Here is a 20696-nt window from a genome sequence, read left to right as displayed (position 1 = left end):
GTCTCAAATCAGACCAGGGGTGGGGAATCTCAGGTTTTCCCCTGGGAATCCTGATGGCAAAACATCACAGTTGGAAGGTCAGATTCAGAGCTTCCATAGTCCTATTTCCAAATGTTTCATTACAGATACAGCTCCAAACCTTATGCTGAATGAACAGGACTGTTAACCCATGTAGCTTCTTCAAATCTCCTACCTGAAGATGATTTGAAACATAAATCGATGCTGTCAAAACTGGAAGATGGGGAGAGCACTGAAAAATCTGAGAGAGACTGATCAATCTCATGCAATGTTTCCAACAAGCTGAGCCCTCCCCACCAGCTGGGCCCCAAGTTACTCATGGTCGAGGCACAAGAGAAGGGTGGTGTCATCTGAGTTAAACAGAGAGGATCTACTTTTTGCCTCTGAACTCCTCTCGAGACAGTGGGTCACTTGAGTACAAGTCTCTGTGTAATTAATTCACTGTTGTATCTGCCACTATGCGAGGTGTATGGTGGTCAATTCATTTTCATTGCATAAATTCAGTATGCCTATTCAAAGTAAAATTTAATGGATGCTTCTATTGTTCCTTTGAACATTCCTTCTACCTCCCTTTGCTTGCTTGTACTTCTGAAATTTAACTGTAGAAAAATTATCAGTCCCATCTCCCCAATGCACCCGCTATTAGCATTATTTAGTAAAAATAAATCAAATCTATCTTGAGCAATTTGCCTGCCCTCTATCATTAATCTTCTCAAGTGGGCAGATGAGTGGTCATTTGTAACTGGGCATAAAACACAGCGAATGTGGACTGCAAATTTGGTTAAGCTTGCTTTTTTAGGATAATAACTGAAAATGTTTATCAACTCAAAGATAATGCATCTAAAAATATCCAGTCATGTCTACATTAGGGAGTAAAGAAAAACTGTGGCTTATTATTTCCACCCTTTTTAGGCTTTTCTAATGAACTACACCAATCAAAATCATAATGGTCTACTCTTGAATCTATAAAACAACACTGATTTCAAATTGTTTTTATTTTGTTTGTTTGGGGTTTTTTTGCAGGGCGGGAAGAGGCAATTAGTTTGATTTATTTATTTATTTTGTTTGATGGAGGTACTGAGGATTGAACCCAGGACCTCATGCATAGTAAGCATACGCTCCACCACTGAGCTATAACCTTCCCGCTCAAATTGTTTTTAGATAATTGCTTTTCAAAGCTCCATCAACCCTGAGGGTTGACATGAAAATCATCAGATGCTCTTCACCTTTCAGTTTCCCTGGTAGAATCCACATCTTTGAGTTTTTGGTAAACCAAAAACTGGAACCAACTAGCCAGGCTACTATTTCTTCTCCAAATAGTACATTATTTCCATAACTACCATATGTTTTAGAGAATCCAGTTATGTGCTACTTCTGTTATCCAGATGGGAAAACTGAAACAGGTGGACTATTACATAATACGCCAACAAGCTGGATTTAGAATTTGAAGATCAGCATCTCCTGTCTATGGCTTAAACCTCTGACTGTATCGTATCCCAAAAGCTCTTCCTTCCTCTTAATCTCATGGGACAGTAAGGGACCTTGGGGATGATCTGATCCTGTGGCTTTTCAAAAACTGCTTAGCAGCTGGTTCTTTCTACCCATTAAAACCCTATGCAAATGGCCATCACGTAAAGTCCATACTCTCGAGGGGTCTCTGGGTGAAGATCAAGTAGTGGGGTACAAGGAGCTCCTTGTCTTTTCGATTCTGAAAGGACTCAAAGACTGACTACAACTCCTCGAAGCGCACGTTGAATATCCATGGAACAGCTCATTTTTCAAAGACCCCAAAGGTAAAATGACTTAGCTAGAGTCTCGAGGCTACTGACAGAAACAAGCCTAAACCCCAGGGGTCCCAACTCTGAGTCCTCTGCCCACAGGGTAATAATAGTACACTGAAAGCTTTTAGCAGGGGAAGATTCATTTTCTTAATCAGCAACCCCGTGATGGCTAAAAGCTAAGCATCAGAATCAAAAACAGTTAATGCGTGGAAAACAGAACCTTCCTGGATCAAGATAAAATCATAAATAGGAGATACTGTCATAGTTAGATCAGGAATTGGCAAACACTTTTCCGGAAAAGGCCAGATAGTAAATAGCTTACGCTTTGCCATATGGTCGGTCCCCGTTGCGAGTATTCAACTTTCATTGTAGTCAGAGACAATACGTAAATGAATGAGTGTGGCTGTGTTCAATAAAACTTTATCTATGGGCTCTGAAATGTGAAATTTCATATAATTTCACATGTCACCAAATACTATTTCTTCTTTTGATTCTCTCCCCAAACATTTAAAAAATAATAACCATTACTAGCTCACAGGCTACAGAAAAACAGGCATGGGCTGAAGTCAGCCAACCTCAGTCTAGAAGAAAACTTTACTCCACAAAATGCTTAAGCAGGACTGAATAGAACCCACAGGCTCTTTAAGTGCTTTGCACATAGGTCTCAGAAGAGCTCAGACAATGTTGTCATCCCCTGAGTGTTAGCATCTGGGCTGCCTTTTGCCTTTTATTGAAGTCCTGAGGGGCTAACAGAATCCCACTGGGGAAAAGTAATGTCTCCTTGCCTTTGGTTGGAAACCAGTGGGATCAGTGCCCTATTAAGGGGCATGGTGGGAGGTGGTGAACATAACAAAGGGTCTCTGACTCAACATGGAAGAAGAAAGGTGGTGAAGGCCTGGACCATGGTGGCAGATCCCACAGATGGTGAGACCACCTGAGCACAGCGTCAAAGACAGTGTTTCAGTCACCATAGAAGAGGCGTGATCCTAGTCGCTGAGATCACTTACTTGGCTCCTGTGTCAGAATCATTAATTCATTGGCTGGCATGCTTATAACCATCACAGTATTACCTAACATGGGAAAATAGGGAGTGCTGATGTGCTGTATTCCATCTTTTGGGAACTGGATGAGTTTCTCCCATGGAAACAATTTTAAGAATAATTAGTGGTGTCACCATTATATTAAACAACCATAATTCAGAGGATTTGGCCATAAAACAACTTGTGCAGTGGAGCTTAATTGGTGGATACCCTTGGATGAAAATTTGAGCAATCTCATGACTTTTCTGATAAGCTTTGAAAAATATAAATATTCTCAATTCATTATTTTCAATGTCCAATCCCATGTCAAATTCATTCTTGCTATAAAGTCAAGACTTTTCCCCCTGCCTCTCACCCCTACTCCAAGCTAGTGCCTACTATATACACAAGAAGCCTAAGATGGGGAAATGGCCTAAAGAAAATTTCCTCCCTCTTCCGGGGCCCAGCACATTTATTCCACCTTCCTCAGTTTGCTACATGTGCTTTCTGACACCTCTGAATTAGAAGTCATGGAAGGAGAGGAAGTCGGGCAGGTATGTTCTTACCTGACTGACATTATGGGGATATTTCAGCATGGCCACGCTTAGGCAGTGCTGCAGATAAATCTCCCATGGGCACTTTTCTGGGTTCTTTGGAGATGCTGCATTACTTTGGACATGCACCAGCAGAATGCATTTCTTTGCCAGCTGGTGCCTTATTCCTTCCTTAGCCCAAAGAAATCCATCTGTACCTCCAGCTTCCCTCTGCTGTGGTCTGGGTGGCCCTCCTTGCAGAGAGGATTTAAGGAGACCCCACACCAGTTACCTTTTGCTGCAATCCCCATTATCTGACCCAACAACTCTGAAAGTGCAAGTCAGTTCCACCGCACAGCCATCTCTGCTTCACTCCTCAGGTCAGAGCAACTAGCTAGTCCGTCTCTCAGCTTTTGGACTTTCCAGGCGATGTCAGACACGAGTCCAGCCTAAAGGGACACAACTCCAGTTGGTGTCCTAACAGCCCCTTTCTCAGTAGTTGAAGAGAATGGGGAACAACTCCTTTGGGGTATTCTTTTGGGTTGAACATACTCTCCCCAAAAACACTTTCCACAAATGTTCAAAAGTACTCCTCTCCTCAACCCTTTCATACCCCTGATACGGACGAAGGGTTCAAGGTTTCTTCAGTCACCTGCTCTGTGAACCCTGGCCTTACACCTCAGTGTGGAATGTTATTTTGATTGTCATTGAGTCTCAACAGGAAGCTTCCATTGGAATCTCCTTGCTCAGTCATTTATAAGGACAGGTTCCCAAGCACACCTTTGCTGTAATGTAACGAAACCACAGTGTTAGCAGCACCACACTATGGAACCTGGTTGTAGTGACAGCCCTGTCCCCATGTGACAGTTTCCATGGCATCAAGGCCCTGCTCCTCCTGGTTTATTCCACTAAGATGGTCCGTGGAACAGTCACTGCCCCGAGCAGCCTGCATGCTTCATTTCTCAGAGTATTTGCTCATGATGTTCCCTCAGTGTGTGGTGCCCTCTTTCTTTCCCATCTCAAAATCATCCTGACATTTATTCTTCAAGACTTAGCTGATATGCCACCTCTGCTGTGAAGTTTTCCCTCAAAGTTCCCTCTGCATCTTCTATTTCCTCTCTTGTGTTCCCATCACCTTCACTTCTTAGCCCCAAGGTCACTTCTTTAGGAATGATTTCAGCCAACTGTATACACGGCTGCCTCTCCCACAAGACAGAGAGTTCTGCAGCTGGCAGAGACCTCGCCTCACTTCTCTTCATATGCCCCTTGTCTCAGTACCGGGCCGAGGACCTGCTTATTAAGGCAGAAAGAGGAGGGAGGCAATGATCCCGGGTGCCCTCAGAAATGGCAGGAACCACAGCTTTCAAGCCGTGAGGGCCTACCCTGAGCCATCTTGTCAGGCGGCCACTCCCATAGCACAGGACACGCCCACAGTGCGTTAGATAATTCAGGGAAATGACTCCCACATCCCAAGGGACCCCGCCTGTGCTCTGGCCAGAACCCTCCAACCTGGCGTGCCAGTTCTGTGTGCCCCACGGGCCCTGGGTTCTCGGTGTTTTATTGGCTAACACAGGCATGTGCACCACTTCGTCATATGTGAGGATCACGTGGACCTTTGCATCCCCTCTTTTCCTGTCCACTTCCTGGCCCTTAGCCGATGGTTGGCTAGTGAGGGAGTATGAAAGTTTGGCTCCCTCACCTCAAGGCAGGACAAACCTGAAGTGTCCATTAGGCTGCAGGGCCCCCTGAGGAACTGGGCTGAGTGACTTTCCTGGGGTCACACAGCTAGTAAGTGGCTGAAATGGGATTCAAACCCAGGCACTCTTTCCCACTACCAGAGAGAGCTTGTGATTTTGAGTATCATAACTACCGTGTTAGGTTCTACAGACAGGGGGTGGCTCATGGCATTTACAAAAAAAAAAAAAAAAGGAAAGCAGACCATTTCTATATTAAACTATTATATGGAAAATGGCTAGGTTAATCCATCTCCAAATTATCTGCATTATACAGATACTATCTTCCTAGTGAAAAAATGAAAAATTAAGATCTCTGAACCCAGAGAGAACCGGCATTGGAATCCAAGTCTGTTACACATCAGCTGTGAGACCCAAGTAAGTTATTTCATTTTTTTCCATCCTCAGTTTTTCCATATATAAAATGGATATAATAACACTTAACTTGCACTGTTGTAGAAAGGATTAAATATAACATATGCAAAGCCTCTAACACAGTGTCTAGCACGTGGTCCACATGCAGTAAATGGCCACTGTAGCAGCAAGCAGCAGCAGTAGCAGTAGTGGTGGTGGTGGTGGTAGTGACAATAGTGTAGACTTGGCTTCTGTGACTTGTGTAACTTCAAGGATCACACGTACAAATACAAACCCTCACCATGCATAATGATAATCCTTGAATATAATGGAGTGTTACTGGTAAAAGTGAAAGCTTTGAAGGCTGCATTTGGCAAAAAGAATATCTATCTAGAGAGACCCACATACTTACGCTCCGGCTGACATTGTCAGGGATGATCTATCTGCCAGTAATCAATGTCTGCTAAGAAATGAGAATAATTATAAACATCACTGCATGAGAACTGGGGAATGAGTCCTTCCCAAGACGGGTTGCAACTGCACAATTTCAAGCTGACATTTTATCTCACCCTAAAGAAATAATTGTATTTAATAAGGTGGTTATCACTAAACTGTCAGGGCTGAAAATCAAGCTTCTATCATCCAATGCAAAAACAATTATAAGCAAGATCTGTTTGGGGTTGAGAAAGTCACAGAGAGCCCCAAAACTACTTTCCCAAAATGTGTTATAACCCCAACAAAAGAATTTAGGCACTCAGACCTTAAACTCCATTGGAGTCAAATATTGAGTTTATTCTTAGAATGGGTGAGTATACTTCCATCTGCCTTTTCATTTTCTGGTTATAGATCAGGTTTGTTTTGTTGCACAGACTGTAGGAAAACAGCTCTAGATAGCCTTGACCTCTTTAGAGGAGACAGATCAGTACATGGTAGATTTGATCCAGGAAGACAACCAAATATGGCCAAAACATTTACTCTGTTTTATATGATCATCTGACTGTCTATGGAGAAGCCAATTCACCAAATAAAAGCAAGATCACCATTTACTTTGGGCCCAGTTACCACTGACTCTGACTGCAGGCTAACCCTATAGACACACCCCTCCCCCACCAGAAGACTGAAGAACTATTCCAAGTTTCTAAACAAATCTAGAAACACAGCCCCACAGCCAATCGACATTTTCCAGCCTTGTTCAACTTCAAGTGAGAGGAGCAAGCCATAGGTTCACAGGTCTCTCCCAGCAGGTCAGGTTGATGCAAAAAGCTGATTTATGGAGAGTGGAGTGGGAGATACTTCAAAAATATATTTTATTACTCAGCCTTTGAGTTGAATTTAATTACATATAAGGTAGAGAAAGTTATTGTCCCACCTCCATCTTCTTCATATTTGTTCATGCCAAAGCAACCATATGTCATCAGAGCAGGAACAACAGTAATTTGAGAAGTAAATATTGCTGTCAACTCACTTGCTAGGCATCGTGGAGGCCAAAGAAGTCAATCTCTTACTGAATTAAACTTGTTTGGGTTCTTGTTATTTTATGGAATTTAGACAGGCCGGTCTGTGAATGCTTCAAATTGTCTGGCATAGCATTAAAAAAAATGCAAGTAATAAAAATTATCCTTCAGCCCTGAGTGAGAGGTAATTTACACTGATAATCTCCCAAAGACAGACACAGGGAAGGGACTACCACACACAATGGATGAGATTTGAAGATCCTGGATTAGATGCCTGGCTTGGCTATTAGATGGATCTTGACTCTGGACATGTCTTTTCATCTCCTTTATTCTTATATGTAAACTAAAAGACACAGATTTACTGGCTGAAATCTAAGACTGCTTCTAGCTGTATGGCTCTCACTTGGGGAAGGGTGGGGAACAGCCATGTGACACATGTAGTTTAATTAAAAATTCCATAAGAAACCTAGCCCCGTTTATAAATAGAATCGTTGTGAAATAACAGTTACTGTCTTCCCAAATGCATGATTCTCATGGCAAAACAATGAAGTTAGTAAACACAATTTATATTAAATTGATGGTCAGTCTTTGAAAATTCAATTAACTTTTAAACATTTATTTATGCTCTTATTATTTCTAGTTTTAATTCATTTTTAAAATTCATGTAGAAAACTCAAAATAGTAATGATCTTTTATCAACATTATGATATATTCCATTTCCATCAGATACTACCCCTCAGTAATTTTTCAAAGTTTTTGCATTTAGAAATAAGATACACAAGTTAAAAGTTTGTAGATTCGTGCATCACTCTCTGAAAAAGGTGCCAGATCCTACCTGAATGCAAAGACATTCCTTAGACATTAATTTTTTAAAGATCCTCAGTTGAAAATAATAATAAAGTAATTATATGCCTCTGGTTTCAAAGATGCATGCATTAAAAACAACTTGCCAAAATTTGAGCAACAACTTTTTCTTTCCAACACATCAAACCAAGCTCAGAACCTTCAAATCTTTTACTGTTTTTATCTTATCACACAGTTCCTTCTGCAGGTTGAATTTCTAGGAAAACACCCTGAGATAAGTGTGTAGGAAGTTTATTAGGGAGTGCTCTTCAGATCAGCACCCAAGGAAAAGCAGGGACTCAGAAGCAGGTATTGAGAAGAGAGAGAAAATTGGGCTGTGATGTAGTCTCAACAAATACCTCTACTAACCCCATAGGGACCCCTGAAGCTGGACAACCCTTCAGAGGTGTCCCAGGTTAAGGTAAAACAGATGCAGGAATCAATTCTTTAGCCCCCAAAATGCTATGTGGCTCTTGACAGCATCCACTACAGTTCCAAATGGAGGCAGTTTTAAGTAAGGTAACAGTCCAGTTGGTTTGTTATCAACAAATATTTATTGAATATATACCATGTGTTCATTACAATAGAGACCACCAAATTATACACACACACACACATCCTTGTTATCAAGAAACTTACAATTTATTTGAGAACAGGTTAAAATGCAAAAAAAAAAAATTGCACAATTAAGTTAAAGTACAGGTAAAGACAACAACATCTAAGAAATGAGGATAACCAGACAGAAATCATTCTAAAATTTGAAGGATAGAAAAATGACTTAATTCTGTGAGCCTGGAACAGGAGGACTTGAGCTATGTCTTTAAGGTTACCAGGATTTTGATGGGTGTAGAACAGAAGGGAAGTCATTCTGGGTAGCAAGGTTGCAACAATGATCAGAGGACAAAATGCAAGGCATCTGGAAGTCATCTTTGTAAAAGAACCGTAACTCTTTAAAGAAAAGTATATTAGGACTGGTGGTAAGAGAAGGGCACAGTGAGATGTGGAGGCCACTCAGGTGAGTCCAGCTTTTCTGGGAAGCATGAAGGTAATAGGATTCGGCCCTTCCAGGAATTGCAACAGCAATGACAGCTTCTGATTTATCAGTTTCTGATAAGCACAGAGGCAACCTGGTTCTGAGACCCACTGTGGCAGCATCTTTCTGAGCAGGTCAGTTCTACAGTGTGATTCTTGGAAGCCCAGCCTAGGGAATTCTTTCTGCATTCCCAACAATTCTGTAAGCTAATATCCCTTAACAAATACCTTTCTGCTTAAATTAGCAAAAGCAAATTCTGTTGTTTGCAATGAAGAGCCCTAATATATACATATTTTCTTATTTAACATTCACAACAATTTTATGAGTAGATGTTACTGTCCTCATCTGACAGGTGAGGAAACTGAAACTATGAGGTTAAATAAATTGTCCAAGGTTTTCTGGTAAGTATGTGGCTGGGCCCAGCTTAGAAGCTAGGACAATCTCACTCCTAAATCCATGCCATTTCCCTAAAATCATAACTGTTTCCCAAAGGCAGAGACATGGATGAGCCTCAATATTTTCCATATGAGCATGGGTATCTGCAAACAGAATAGTTTCCATAATGGGTCATGAAATAGTACACTCAGACCCTGGACTGAAATGCATGGTATTAGATGTGAATCATTCCCGTAGTAGAAAAATACCATAAAGTGGAAAGTTGCCTGCAGGTCATGCTACAGGCAGACAATGATGAGTGCCTGGAGCCAGAGGGCCATCCTAGCTCTGCCTAACTCTACGGTCTCTGATTGTTTACAGATTTAACAATTAAACTCAACAATCATCCCTATAACCTCATAAATAAATTCAAGGCTACACCATAAAGCAAGTTTTGCCTTACTCAACCCATGTTGTCCCTTATATTGAATTTAATCATCTCATGAAGGTTAAGTTCTTCTCCCAAAATAACATCAGCAATTTAACCACCTTTCAGCTTCAAGACCAATTTTATTAGTCATATTCAGTAGACAGTGGCCAAGAGTGTGCATTTATAAGACCAAGTGTCCACGGTTAAAGGAAAGATCTATGGCAGGATAAGAAAATAAATGATACAGTATGACCATTACCTCCTACTAAGCCCAAAGAAACATGACTGTCCTGAACTCTGGACCATAGGTTTCCCCTTGGTGAACTAGCAGGAAGACTCACAGTCTACGAGTCTCAGTGCAACCATTTGTACCTACCACAACTAGATTTATGAAACTCTGCCAGAGAATGACTTAGGCTCCAGGGAAAAGAGAACTTACCCTCTGACCTCAACACTTCAAACCTGACTTCACACCAGTTTAAAACACTTTATGGCGCCCTTCCATTCAAATAGTGTTCTTCAGGATGTTTCTCTCTGTCCTCAGTTCCATCTTGAGCACAGCTGACAAATGCTGCCCGGACACATAGCTGTCTCCCGAGAGGAGCCCCATACTTTTTAAACAGCTTTGCTTTGTGACCTGACCTACAGGCAGGCTGCACACTTCAGTGCACTGACAGCTAAGTCATATCTTTTGTCCCAGGCACACAGATACAGCCGGGTAGGGAAAGTTCAAATGGAATGCTCACATTTCAAAACCTAAATAAATGGCTCACACCAGAGGCCCAGTGCACTTAAGTTTGGAAGACAAAACCTCCCAAAGAAAAGAGTGACCGAAAAGAGTGACCCAAAGGGTACTATTCAGAAATCCCTACAGGACCTTGTTACTAAGACGGCTACACCTGGAGGGCTGAGTGAGGCAGATCTACTACCAGCAGGAGACCAGATGTCCTGCACGGGGCAGGACATGGTGATAGTCTTACCTCCCGTTCCTTCCTGACTTGATCCCTAAATATCCTTCTGACAGGTTTTTTCCCCACTGAGCCCTCTTCCTTTTCTCCTTCCTTTTTCTTTCCTTTATCCCTCTTCTCTATTATACTCTGTACTTCTTATTCCTCCAGCCTTTTCTCATATTTCCTGGTTCTGTAGTTCCTACTTTTTTTATACTTGAAACCCTTTTCTTTCCTTCCAGTTTTCCAAAGAACTTTCACAGCTGGTCCCATCTGTTTCTCCTAAATGACCCTCCCTTCTTTAATCACACTCATTTTCTCTCTGATTCCACCTGCCTTTAACAAGCTGGATCCTACAATCTCCACACCCTAAATCCTACTAACACACCTTGGGACAGGGGTGGCCAGGGGCCCTGGACTCTATCACTCTTTAAACACCAGCCACAGATAGCAGACTCACTATTATGTTACCAACCTTTATCCTTTTCCTGCAGTTATCTGGGTTTTTTTTAAACTTACTTTTTGATATTTAACTCATTTCAAACTTTCACGGTTTTACAACCAGGTAATGCATGATCACTGTAGAAGAGTTAGTCACAACGGATAAGTAGAAAGACAAAAATAAAAAGTCGTCTGCAATTCCACCCTTCAGAGAATACCCCTGTGTTTCATGACTGACTTGATGAACACAGTTTTAAAGATACAAAGATGTATGAGAAAGACATTGCTCTTGCTCTTAGAGAGCCTACATCCAGTGGGGAAGAAAACAGAATAAGCAAATACAATACAGAATATTTAGAAAACAGCAAAAATCAACAGGAGCAAGGACAAATAATTCACACTTTGGGAAACTGTCCTCGAGAAAGTGTCATCTAAGACGGGCCCTGAAAGCTCAGCAGGAATTCACAAAAGAGGGAAAGGGAACTTCCCCATGGTAAGTCCTTAAAGACAGATGGAGTTCGGCACTTTCAAAGAACCAAAGGGTACAATATGGCTGAAAGCAAGAGGAAGGGAGGGGCCAGAGGGCAGAGGGCCTTGTAAGCCACATGAAGAATGAGAACTTTGAAGGATATTTGCAAGGAAATGACATAGAGCCACAAGCCTAAGAGATAGAACCACCATATGCAATAGGTGCAACCCTTATAATCAGAACCTTAACAGGAAAGAGGGGATGGAGAGAGGGAGGGAGACATAGGTAGCAGAAGCAGTAGAACCAGGATACAGTCTCAGGCAGTCAGCTGTGCTATACTCTCTCTTATGATGTCTGCTACATTCTCCAAAGAATTCTAAACATTCTGGGTGATCAACTAAGAAACTCAGAAAGATAGGTTTTGATGCGAACTATACAGTTCCCTTATCATGATGGAATTAGCCCTTTGCCTTGGACATGAGGAGTGGTTGACTCCCTGGTTGCGGAAATGGGTAAGCTGGAACTGTGTGTGAAGAGAGAACTTTTAAGGGACACTCCACAAGCACTCTCAGTACCCATGACCAGAAATGATAATGTGAAATTATCCAGGTTGCTGTTTTGACTGTCTCCAAATCACAACTGATTATTCAACCTCATGCTTTCATTTCTCCATTTCTCTATGCAGCTCTTTTTGCAGTGTTTCTAAATAATAATAAATATTATTATTATTATTATTACTATTATTATTATTATTATTAAAAGTTAGTCCAGACCCAAAACAAGCTTATAATCTCCCTACTTTCAACAATGCCTTTTCTATTACTCATTGACACTAGGGCAATTTCTGTTGCTCATGAAAGCAATACAGTCAATATAATTGTTTGGACTTGAGACTTAAGATTAGACAAGGGCTCCTTAAATTTTTTCTATGGAAACTCAGATAAAAAAGGACTATACTTCATACTGAGATCTAGTACAAACATAAATGTCTACATAATTGAAATGAAAGTTTGAAGAAACATAGTTACCACTACAACACATGATGCCGGCATCCATTTTCTTTTCCATTTCATTCCATTCTATTTTATTTCCATTTATTCTACTATATTCCACTGTGAATTGGAATGACCATTTTGGGAAAATCTTTGGGAGGACTCACTAAAGTGGAACATGCCATATCCAGTAACCCAACAATTTCTCTCCTAGGTACATATTCGGGGGAAATGAGTACATGTGTCCACCACTAGACTTGTTTAGAATGTTCACAGAAGTGAATGAAGTGAATGAAGAACTGAACAGAAGAAATGTTCATAAATATTGAAAACTACCCAAAGGTTCATCAACAGTGGAATGGATAAATAAGTGTGGCTATAGTCATACATAAAACACCACAACTGTTTGCAATAATATAAATTTCCCACACATAGTATTAGATACAAAAGAGTTCCTACTTTATGATTCTAGTTATATAAAGTTCAAAACCAGCCAAAACAAAAATCTATGCTGTTCTAAGTCAGGACAGTGGGTTACCTTTGGAGGGATAGTGATTTGAAGAATTCATGATGTGGGGGGCTTCCAGGGAGCTGGTGCTTCTTGACCTAGGTGCTGGTTACGTGGATGTGTTCAATTTGTGGAGATGTATCAAGCTGTATGTGCACTTTTCTGTATGTAAACCACACTTCAGTAAAACAGCAAGAAAAAATACTGGTCACAAACCGTTAAATTGGATTTTCCCACTCACTAATCACTTGCAAGCTGAAATTTGAAATACCCTAATTAGATACCAAGAACACTAAGGGAAGACATACAGTGACATATCAAAATATTTAAATTTTATTCAGAATCAAAAAGAAAGCTCAAAAGTCTTACATATGAACCATAAGATGCAACCAAAATAAAAAGCCAGAAAAAATGAAACAGCTAAAATAAAATAAAAATATACTGTCCCTCCTTACTTGATTTTTAATAACTTCACAGCTGCTTTCAATTCAAATTTTTATTGAATCTTACATATTAATCTACACTTGCTGCCAATCACTCTGTTAAGAAACACACAGTTTTGAATATGCTTACCCAGCTTTTTCCATAGTATCCAAGCCACTAGTCTCTTAATGAAACAGTCAAGAGCAGCTCACTGGTAAAGGGACTCTCCCCTAACGCTCTCCTTTATGGCTGTGCCTTTCGCATTGGAATCTGCTTTTCCCCTCAGAGCTTCCATCTATGACAACACGTCCTCAGAATCTCCAACCTGCTCTAACCCATTCTGGAGGTGAGAAGAGAGATGACCCAACCATGGCTGATTACAATCAACATTCACACATTCATCAATGAGTGTGGTGCTGGGTATTTTAAAGGGACCCAGATGTATTTCTATTCACAACCATTATCTTTCTCAAGCAAAGGGTAGATGACAAGCTACACTGCATATGATTTTTGTTTTCCAAACAGCAGACCGTCACACACATATATATGGCAGATGTCTTCCAGGACATTTCTTGGCTGACATCTTTATTCCGTGATTCCTTGAGAGTTTTCTTCAAATTCCGCAGAGTGGTAAGATCTCCAGATGAAGGCAGTACAGCTATCTTGGGAGAGGGGTTTCTATTTTAGCTGGCGTGTGTCAACCCAGCAGGGGCCACAGATGCCACTGCTTGGCTTGAGTTCCCTGCAACGCCTCACTGTGGAACTGACAAAGGTCTTTGGGGCTTTAGAATCTCTTCGGAAACCTAGATTGCGTCAGTTTCCGAGAATGTCTGACTTGGTCTGGCTGCCCGAAATCTCTGCTCGAGTCCCCCTTCCTCTTCCCATCTGTCCAAACACAAGGGCAAGAGATACGCTGTACATGATTCCAAGCCAAGACTCAGAGCAACGTTCTTCAAACTCAGAGTCAACAGTGAGAACGACATGAAACAAACGCAACCTGCTTTTGACAAAAGCTGAATTTAAATTTTCTCTCTGCTAAAAGTACAGTTGAAAAATGAAATCTTTCCATATGGCTTTATTTCCCTCTATATAAAAGGATTAGACTGAATTCCACTCTATATTTTTTAAAAAACTGAGCTCTAGGTACATAGTGCTGACATATACACTAAAGTCATCTGGAAAAAATACAAGCTACTATAACAAATGCCAAACGCCAGAAGTAGCCAGTTTCGTTTTTTGAGACAAACAGATTGAAGGGGAAGCTTCTTATATCCAAGAAGGAGATGGTTCACACCAGGCTGTTTGCATTAGATATTCCTCTTTAATTCTTGAGAGAAAGGTAAGCCATCCTTTCCTGAAGAGGTATACTTTCACACAAAGTTTTGAATCTCAAATACAGAGAAAGAGCACATTTCATAAAAAGAACTTCTAGCACCTAATGTTCAAAACACCCGGCCTGGGTCTCCCTTTTACGAGAGCACAGTTGTATTAGAGTCCGGACATTTGAGTTTATATAGCCAACTTGTAATAGAACCACATTTCCTTTTGGAATACAATACAGCTGCAAACAAAAAAGCTCTCATATTTCCTCCAGTTATTTGCCAAACGGCCATATCCTCACACTGATAACAGAGCCTAGAGGAATCCAGACACCCCTAGGAAAAGGAGCAAGGATAAAAAGTGAGGCTAATCAAATCCTTCTCTCCCATTCACCATAGAATAAATCTAAAAAGAAAGAAAGGGGAAAGCATTTCTAAGATAAAAGGTCATATTATAAAATAAAAAGATTTGTTTCTTTCTTTAATATGTCTTTCATTTTTCTATTTGGCTAAGAATCAGGGCCTTATTTTTGCTGTAACACAAGAAGGCATTTCACTAAGGCCCTGAATTGCCCATAAATTTTTAAAAAGCACTTCGTGGGCTCGTTAGCATAATCCCCACAGTCTTGGCTCTTTCAAATAGCAGACTAATTCCATTGCCTTCCATTCTGCCACCAAATTCTGCCTCTCTCCATCGCTACCATTTCTCCTACTTTGTTTTGTCTTTCCCTTCAGTAAACTCAACACCCTGGTAATTCAATCTCCTGTTCAATGTCATGGTTGAATCAAATTGCTGTCACTCAAAATATAACCCGAGGCTTGAACTATGGCATGGTTGAATGATCAGGGCAAATATCCCCAAATCTGGAATTTCTGGGTTTTCAGCCAGTGAGCTCTTAAGTGGCTTTAGACAAGATCTTCTCTCTGCCTCATGAGAACAGGTCAAATCCTGTTTGTACTGCCTGGGACTCCATAGAGTAGGACGCTGCAGGCGAGGAGAACGCCACCTGGGACTGGGCTCCCCATGGGTTAGGGGAGAATTGGTCATAATGGGATTTAAGCAGCAAATTGGCGACAGCAGCTCTGACCTCACAAGATGGACATGGGAATTAACAAATAATAGAAAAGCTTAACAAAATGTCATTTTCACACCAGGATAGAAATCAGAAAAGACCAGAAGGGAGCTCTGTTTAAAGATGTCTTTACTCATGCAGTATAAATAGTTAGATTTCCCAGGAAAAAAAAATTTTTCCATTCCCACCACTAGCTCTACTTAAACAAGTCTGAAGGCCAATAAAAACACAGTGTTGGTTTACAGGGTTAGGAGAAATGAAGGAAGATGGTGAATCTTCCTTGAGTTCAGAAGTTTAAAGAGGAAATCCTAAGGGTGGGAAGTGACAAATTGTATTGATACTGACTTTTTTTTTTTATAACAATTCAAGACATGAACCAGGACCAAGCATATTCTACAAACGTTATTAGACAAAGAGTAGAATCTATCCTAAGGACTTTGATAGGACACCTGAAGAAACAGGGCCAGACCACGAATTCAGAGTTAACAAACACACAAATGACTGCAGCCAACCAACCTGATGGACGTTTGCTGTGCACTGTGAAAGGAGTTTGCAAAGGAACCCAGAAGTTGAAATTGGTGTTAGAAAGACATCCGACAGGATCCAGAGCTAAGATGCCCTGCTCAGTGATCAGACCTTTGCCTAGCAAAGTCACTCCAGAGGAGAAAGGGGGCAATCAGATCGGTCTTGGCTGACTCCTATCACAAAGGAGGCACTCCATAAATCTTTGCAGAATTGAATTGTTGAAATAAACCACACACAGATGGAAGAGCTGGAATTTTTCAAATTAGAACAGCTGCCTTTATGAGTTGCCCTGCTCAAACAGAGGATGTGGGAAGGCAGGGACAGCAGAACTAAATATAGTCTCTCCCGCAACTAATAGTAAAATCAGAGGGAAAGCAAACAGCCAGAGAGCAGACAACCAAAATCAAATGGACGTGGACCACTTAAGTAATTGGGTCAGGGGATAGTAAATGCAGTTCAATTTAGGATAATGTTCAATAAATTGCTTTAAGAAAGAACCGAGGGAATACAGGTTAAATGGAACAACCGTGTAGGAGATTGATCTGCAAATCACAATAAAGAAAATCGTTGAAACTAAGTACCAGCGCATTACCAACATCAGTAAAAAGGCCACAGCGACGCTACCAGTGAAAATGCAAATAGACCCACTCAGACCACGGAGCAGCTGTCCTCACTCATGCGCTCCTCTCTGCCTTCCTGTGCCAGTGAAGAGAACCACTTCCCAAGCAGCTCTCCAGACTTTATATATTTCAAGATTATTATGGCCTTCCCCTAACTTCTCTCTGGATTCCCTTCTTTTTGCTTAGAGAAACAAGCAGCTACATTTGCAGATCAGATGGATATGTTAGAAAAAACGTTACTACCCACTTGTCAAATTCTTTGGCAGCCCATGAGATGTGGCTCCGGGAACCCATGTGCCACAGGTCGAGGGCTTTCTCCTGAAGAAGGGGGAGTAGGTGAGGCATTAAGGCAATGCCGACCCTCTGGGTAAAGCGAAGTAAAACTCAGAGTAAACCAAGCCCACACTTTCCCCAGGAACAGAGGGAGTTGGAAATGACCAGATTGGCATCAGTTTATTTGAATGTAAATCTGATTTCTTTAGTTGTGGACCAGAATGGGGATACCAGTTCATTTCAATGGACATTTGTGGAGCCGTATGCCAGACACCATGGTGGGTGCTGAGGGTCCTACAATGACTGAGTTGCCCACCCTGCCCCTCAGAGACCCACAGTCAGATAATTACAGCACAACGCACAGGGCAAGAACAATTTCTGCTGTGTATAAGGCAATCACACACATTCCCTGCAGACCCGGTTTGGACATAAATTTGGAACAAGTTTTCAAAACCACAGACGTTAAAAAAGATTTGTTAATGTTTTATTGGCATCTCGAAGGACAAACAGGGTGATGAACTCTAATCATTTGCTAAACAAACAATGGCCTGTTCTTGCCAGTAAGTCAAAAAAGTGAGCAAGTATTCCAGCCAACTTCCTTTCTCAGCTCAAATCTGTCTCATTTCACCCCAGTCTTGAAAGAGTTTGCTCTCCCAGACAGCTGAGGCTCACCTGGGTTCTCAAAAGAAGCAGGGATAACCCATCCAGACTAATTAGTGTCGGAATTTCATCAGCTCCAGGAAAACCATTTTTGTGCAAGTAAGCATGGGCATGAGAGTCTAAGAGAGGGGTTTCGATCTTGCCTCTACAATCTATCAGCTGTTTCTTAGTCTGTCCCAACCTCAACCTACTCATCTTCATAATGGGAATAGTAACGTCTCATTGTTGACTTGTTCCTTGCACTAAATAAGGTAATATATGTAACACAGTGTCTAGCATATAACTCAATTAATGTAATGTTAAGACTCAATCCATGCTGTGACTCCTATCAAATGCTGGGAGAAAAAATGTCCCCACATTCCATTCTTCCATGCAGAATGTCTCTAAAGTGTAGGAGACAATGGAAATGGCCTCGGCTGGGCATGGAATGCTAAGGGATACCTAAGCTTCCATCCTGTGAGTAAAAACACAGAGTGTCTGTGACGGGGAAGCCTCCGTCCTTCTCACAAATACTTTCAGAGTCATCTTTCTCCAAGCAATCTTAGAAAGGAGAAGCTTTTGGCATATTTCATATGAGGTTTTTGTCAAAGATGAATCATGTCCCAGCCACAGTGAAAGAACCAAATATGGTAGAGTTTGGCCAGAAGGTAAGAACAGAGTGAAAGGGAAAAAAAACCCAATACTATGGTCATTCTCATTATTGAATTTTATAGAAGAGAGAGGTTGAATAACTGGCCAAAGACACACAGCATTTCAGAAGTAAAGCTCATGAGGGATGTGCTTCAATTTCTAGCCCTGTGTTCATATCATGTGCTCTAGGAACTAAGTCTGCCTTTTTCATTGTCATAACCTTAACACCTAGCCCCTAGCAATATGCAGAGCCTGCACCTCCTGGCAACCCTTCACCATGGCACTCAGTAAGTGCTTGCAATAAATAAGCTAAAGAAAGGTAGAATTAAAATCATCCAGCAGCACAGAGCCTGCACTAAAACCAAAACCTAATAAAATAGAGAGAGAGAAAAGGACCCATCCTGTTCCAAAGCAGAAAAAATGAAACGTTTTGTTCCAAACTAGCAAAAACTGTCAGGTTTCCCCATTCCCACCCAATTGTTACCTTGTTATATTTTTCTATGACTTTTTTTTTTTTCAGGACAATTTGCTATCCATTCTCAAAAGCAACTCTCTCAATAAAATAGATTTCATCATGATTCAAACTTACAAATTCTTTCAGTAAAGAAACACCAGACAAACACTAGGAGAGCTAAGACTTTGGTGCCAAACAACCAAACAGATGTGATTCCTACCACTTCCTACCTTTCCAAAAGACATGATTAATGTGGAATTATAGGAATATTCTAATTCTTGTTGAAAAGCTTGATCGATTTATTGGTGCTTGAGGCCAAACAATAACCAGGTCCACATTTCAAACCACTGCAGATGACCCAGAATCTGGGGCTCATCATGATTCTATTCTTTGCTACAAGACTGGTGCCAAGAAAATTTCCTCCAAGTTCAGTAATCCTTCGTTTCTGGCTAAATTCTACATGCTTTCCCTTTGCTCCTGCCTTGGGTTAAGACTTCCTGCAGCAGCCTTGTAAATGACTCCCATCTTTGGAGGATTCTCTGACGTTTCACTGTGTCTCTGAGTCCCACCCTTAGAACAATATCCACTTTCTACCCAAACAGGACCTGGCACAGAAGTCTCAGCCTAGCACTGATCACCCCAGGAAACCATCACTGCTCCTTCTGCCCCTGGACTACATTAGGTTCTCGTGTTCTTTGTTCTCATAGTATGTGTATCTCCCCAACTGCAACATCTTCACGTGTTACTAATTTCTATTTAACTGCCTATCTTTCCAACTGGACTGTATGACCGTGAGGAAAACATCATATCCTCAGTACATGGTGGTTGTTACGTAAATGAATGCCTCCCAAAGTTTTATCAGCCCTGAACGTCCAAATTCCATTCCTTCTTCCTGAGAGAAACCACAGCATTTTTACTTCAGCTGTCTCCTGATATCCATTCTAATTTTTGCTTTTGGGGGTAACTGAACCCCAGGAGTTTGGGCAGGGAACAAAGCCACACAGCTTGAGATGTTTTCAGCATCCTTCGCAGCTACGCTCTGGTCACCTGAGAGTTGGTGATATGTTCAGCATCCAGGTTGTGTCATTAAAAAAGCTGCTGCTCCTCAAATTGCTCCTTCTCCTTCCTAAAGGTTGGAAAGCAACCACAGTGGTGGTGAGACAGCTTCATCCAGAGAGATGAGGACAGCAACCTGACAGATGGCAGAACCACAAGATAGAAGAAACCTAGTCCTCAGTGACCTTAGAGAGTAGACCTGCCTACCCACCCTGGACTGTCCACCTGTTTCTAGACTTAGATCAGAGAGAAGCAAACTTGTGTATTGTTCATGCCTCTGAATTTTGGTCTCTCTCTCTCTTTTAGCATCTTGAACTGAACCTTTAATAATTCACATCAGTTGTAAATTTCTACAACTTAATTTTGCCTATAGAAGGAGACATTTTTGAAGTTTCCCATTCCTGTATCCAACTACTGTTATCACTACCACCATGGATACTGGAAACTCACAATCATCTACTATTCATGGGGCTACTATCTAAGAGCAATAATTTAGTAGGATATAACTATGTTTACCATCTGCACTAAATACTTTGCTTACTTAACTGATGGTTGCTGTCTTAATTTGGAGTTGTAAAAAATTATGCTAAATGATACAAGCTGGCAGAGTGACAAACTATCCTTCTTGACATCAATTTGGAGCATGGAGAGTCCTTCTGTATAAACAGTGTATTCCACTAGGTCTAAGGCATTGCTCAATATTTGTTACTCATCTATAAGACCTTAGAAGAAA

This window comes from Camelus ferus, chromosome 3 (genome assembly GCF_009834535.1).
Source record: "Camelus ferus isolate YT-003-E chromosome 3, BCGSAC_Cfer_1.0, whole genome shotgun sequence".
NCBI lineage: Eukaryota > Metazoa > Chordata > Mammalia > Artiodactyla > Camelidae > Camelus > Camelus ferus.
This window is presented reverse-complemented; position numbering follows the sequence as displayed.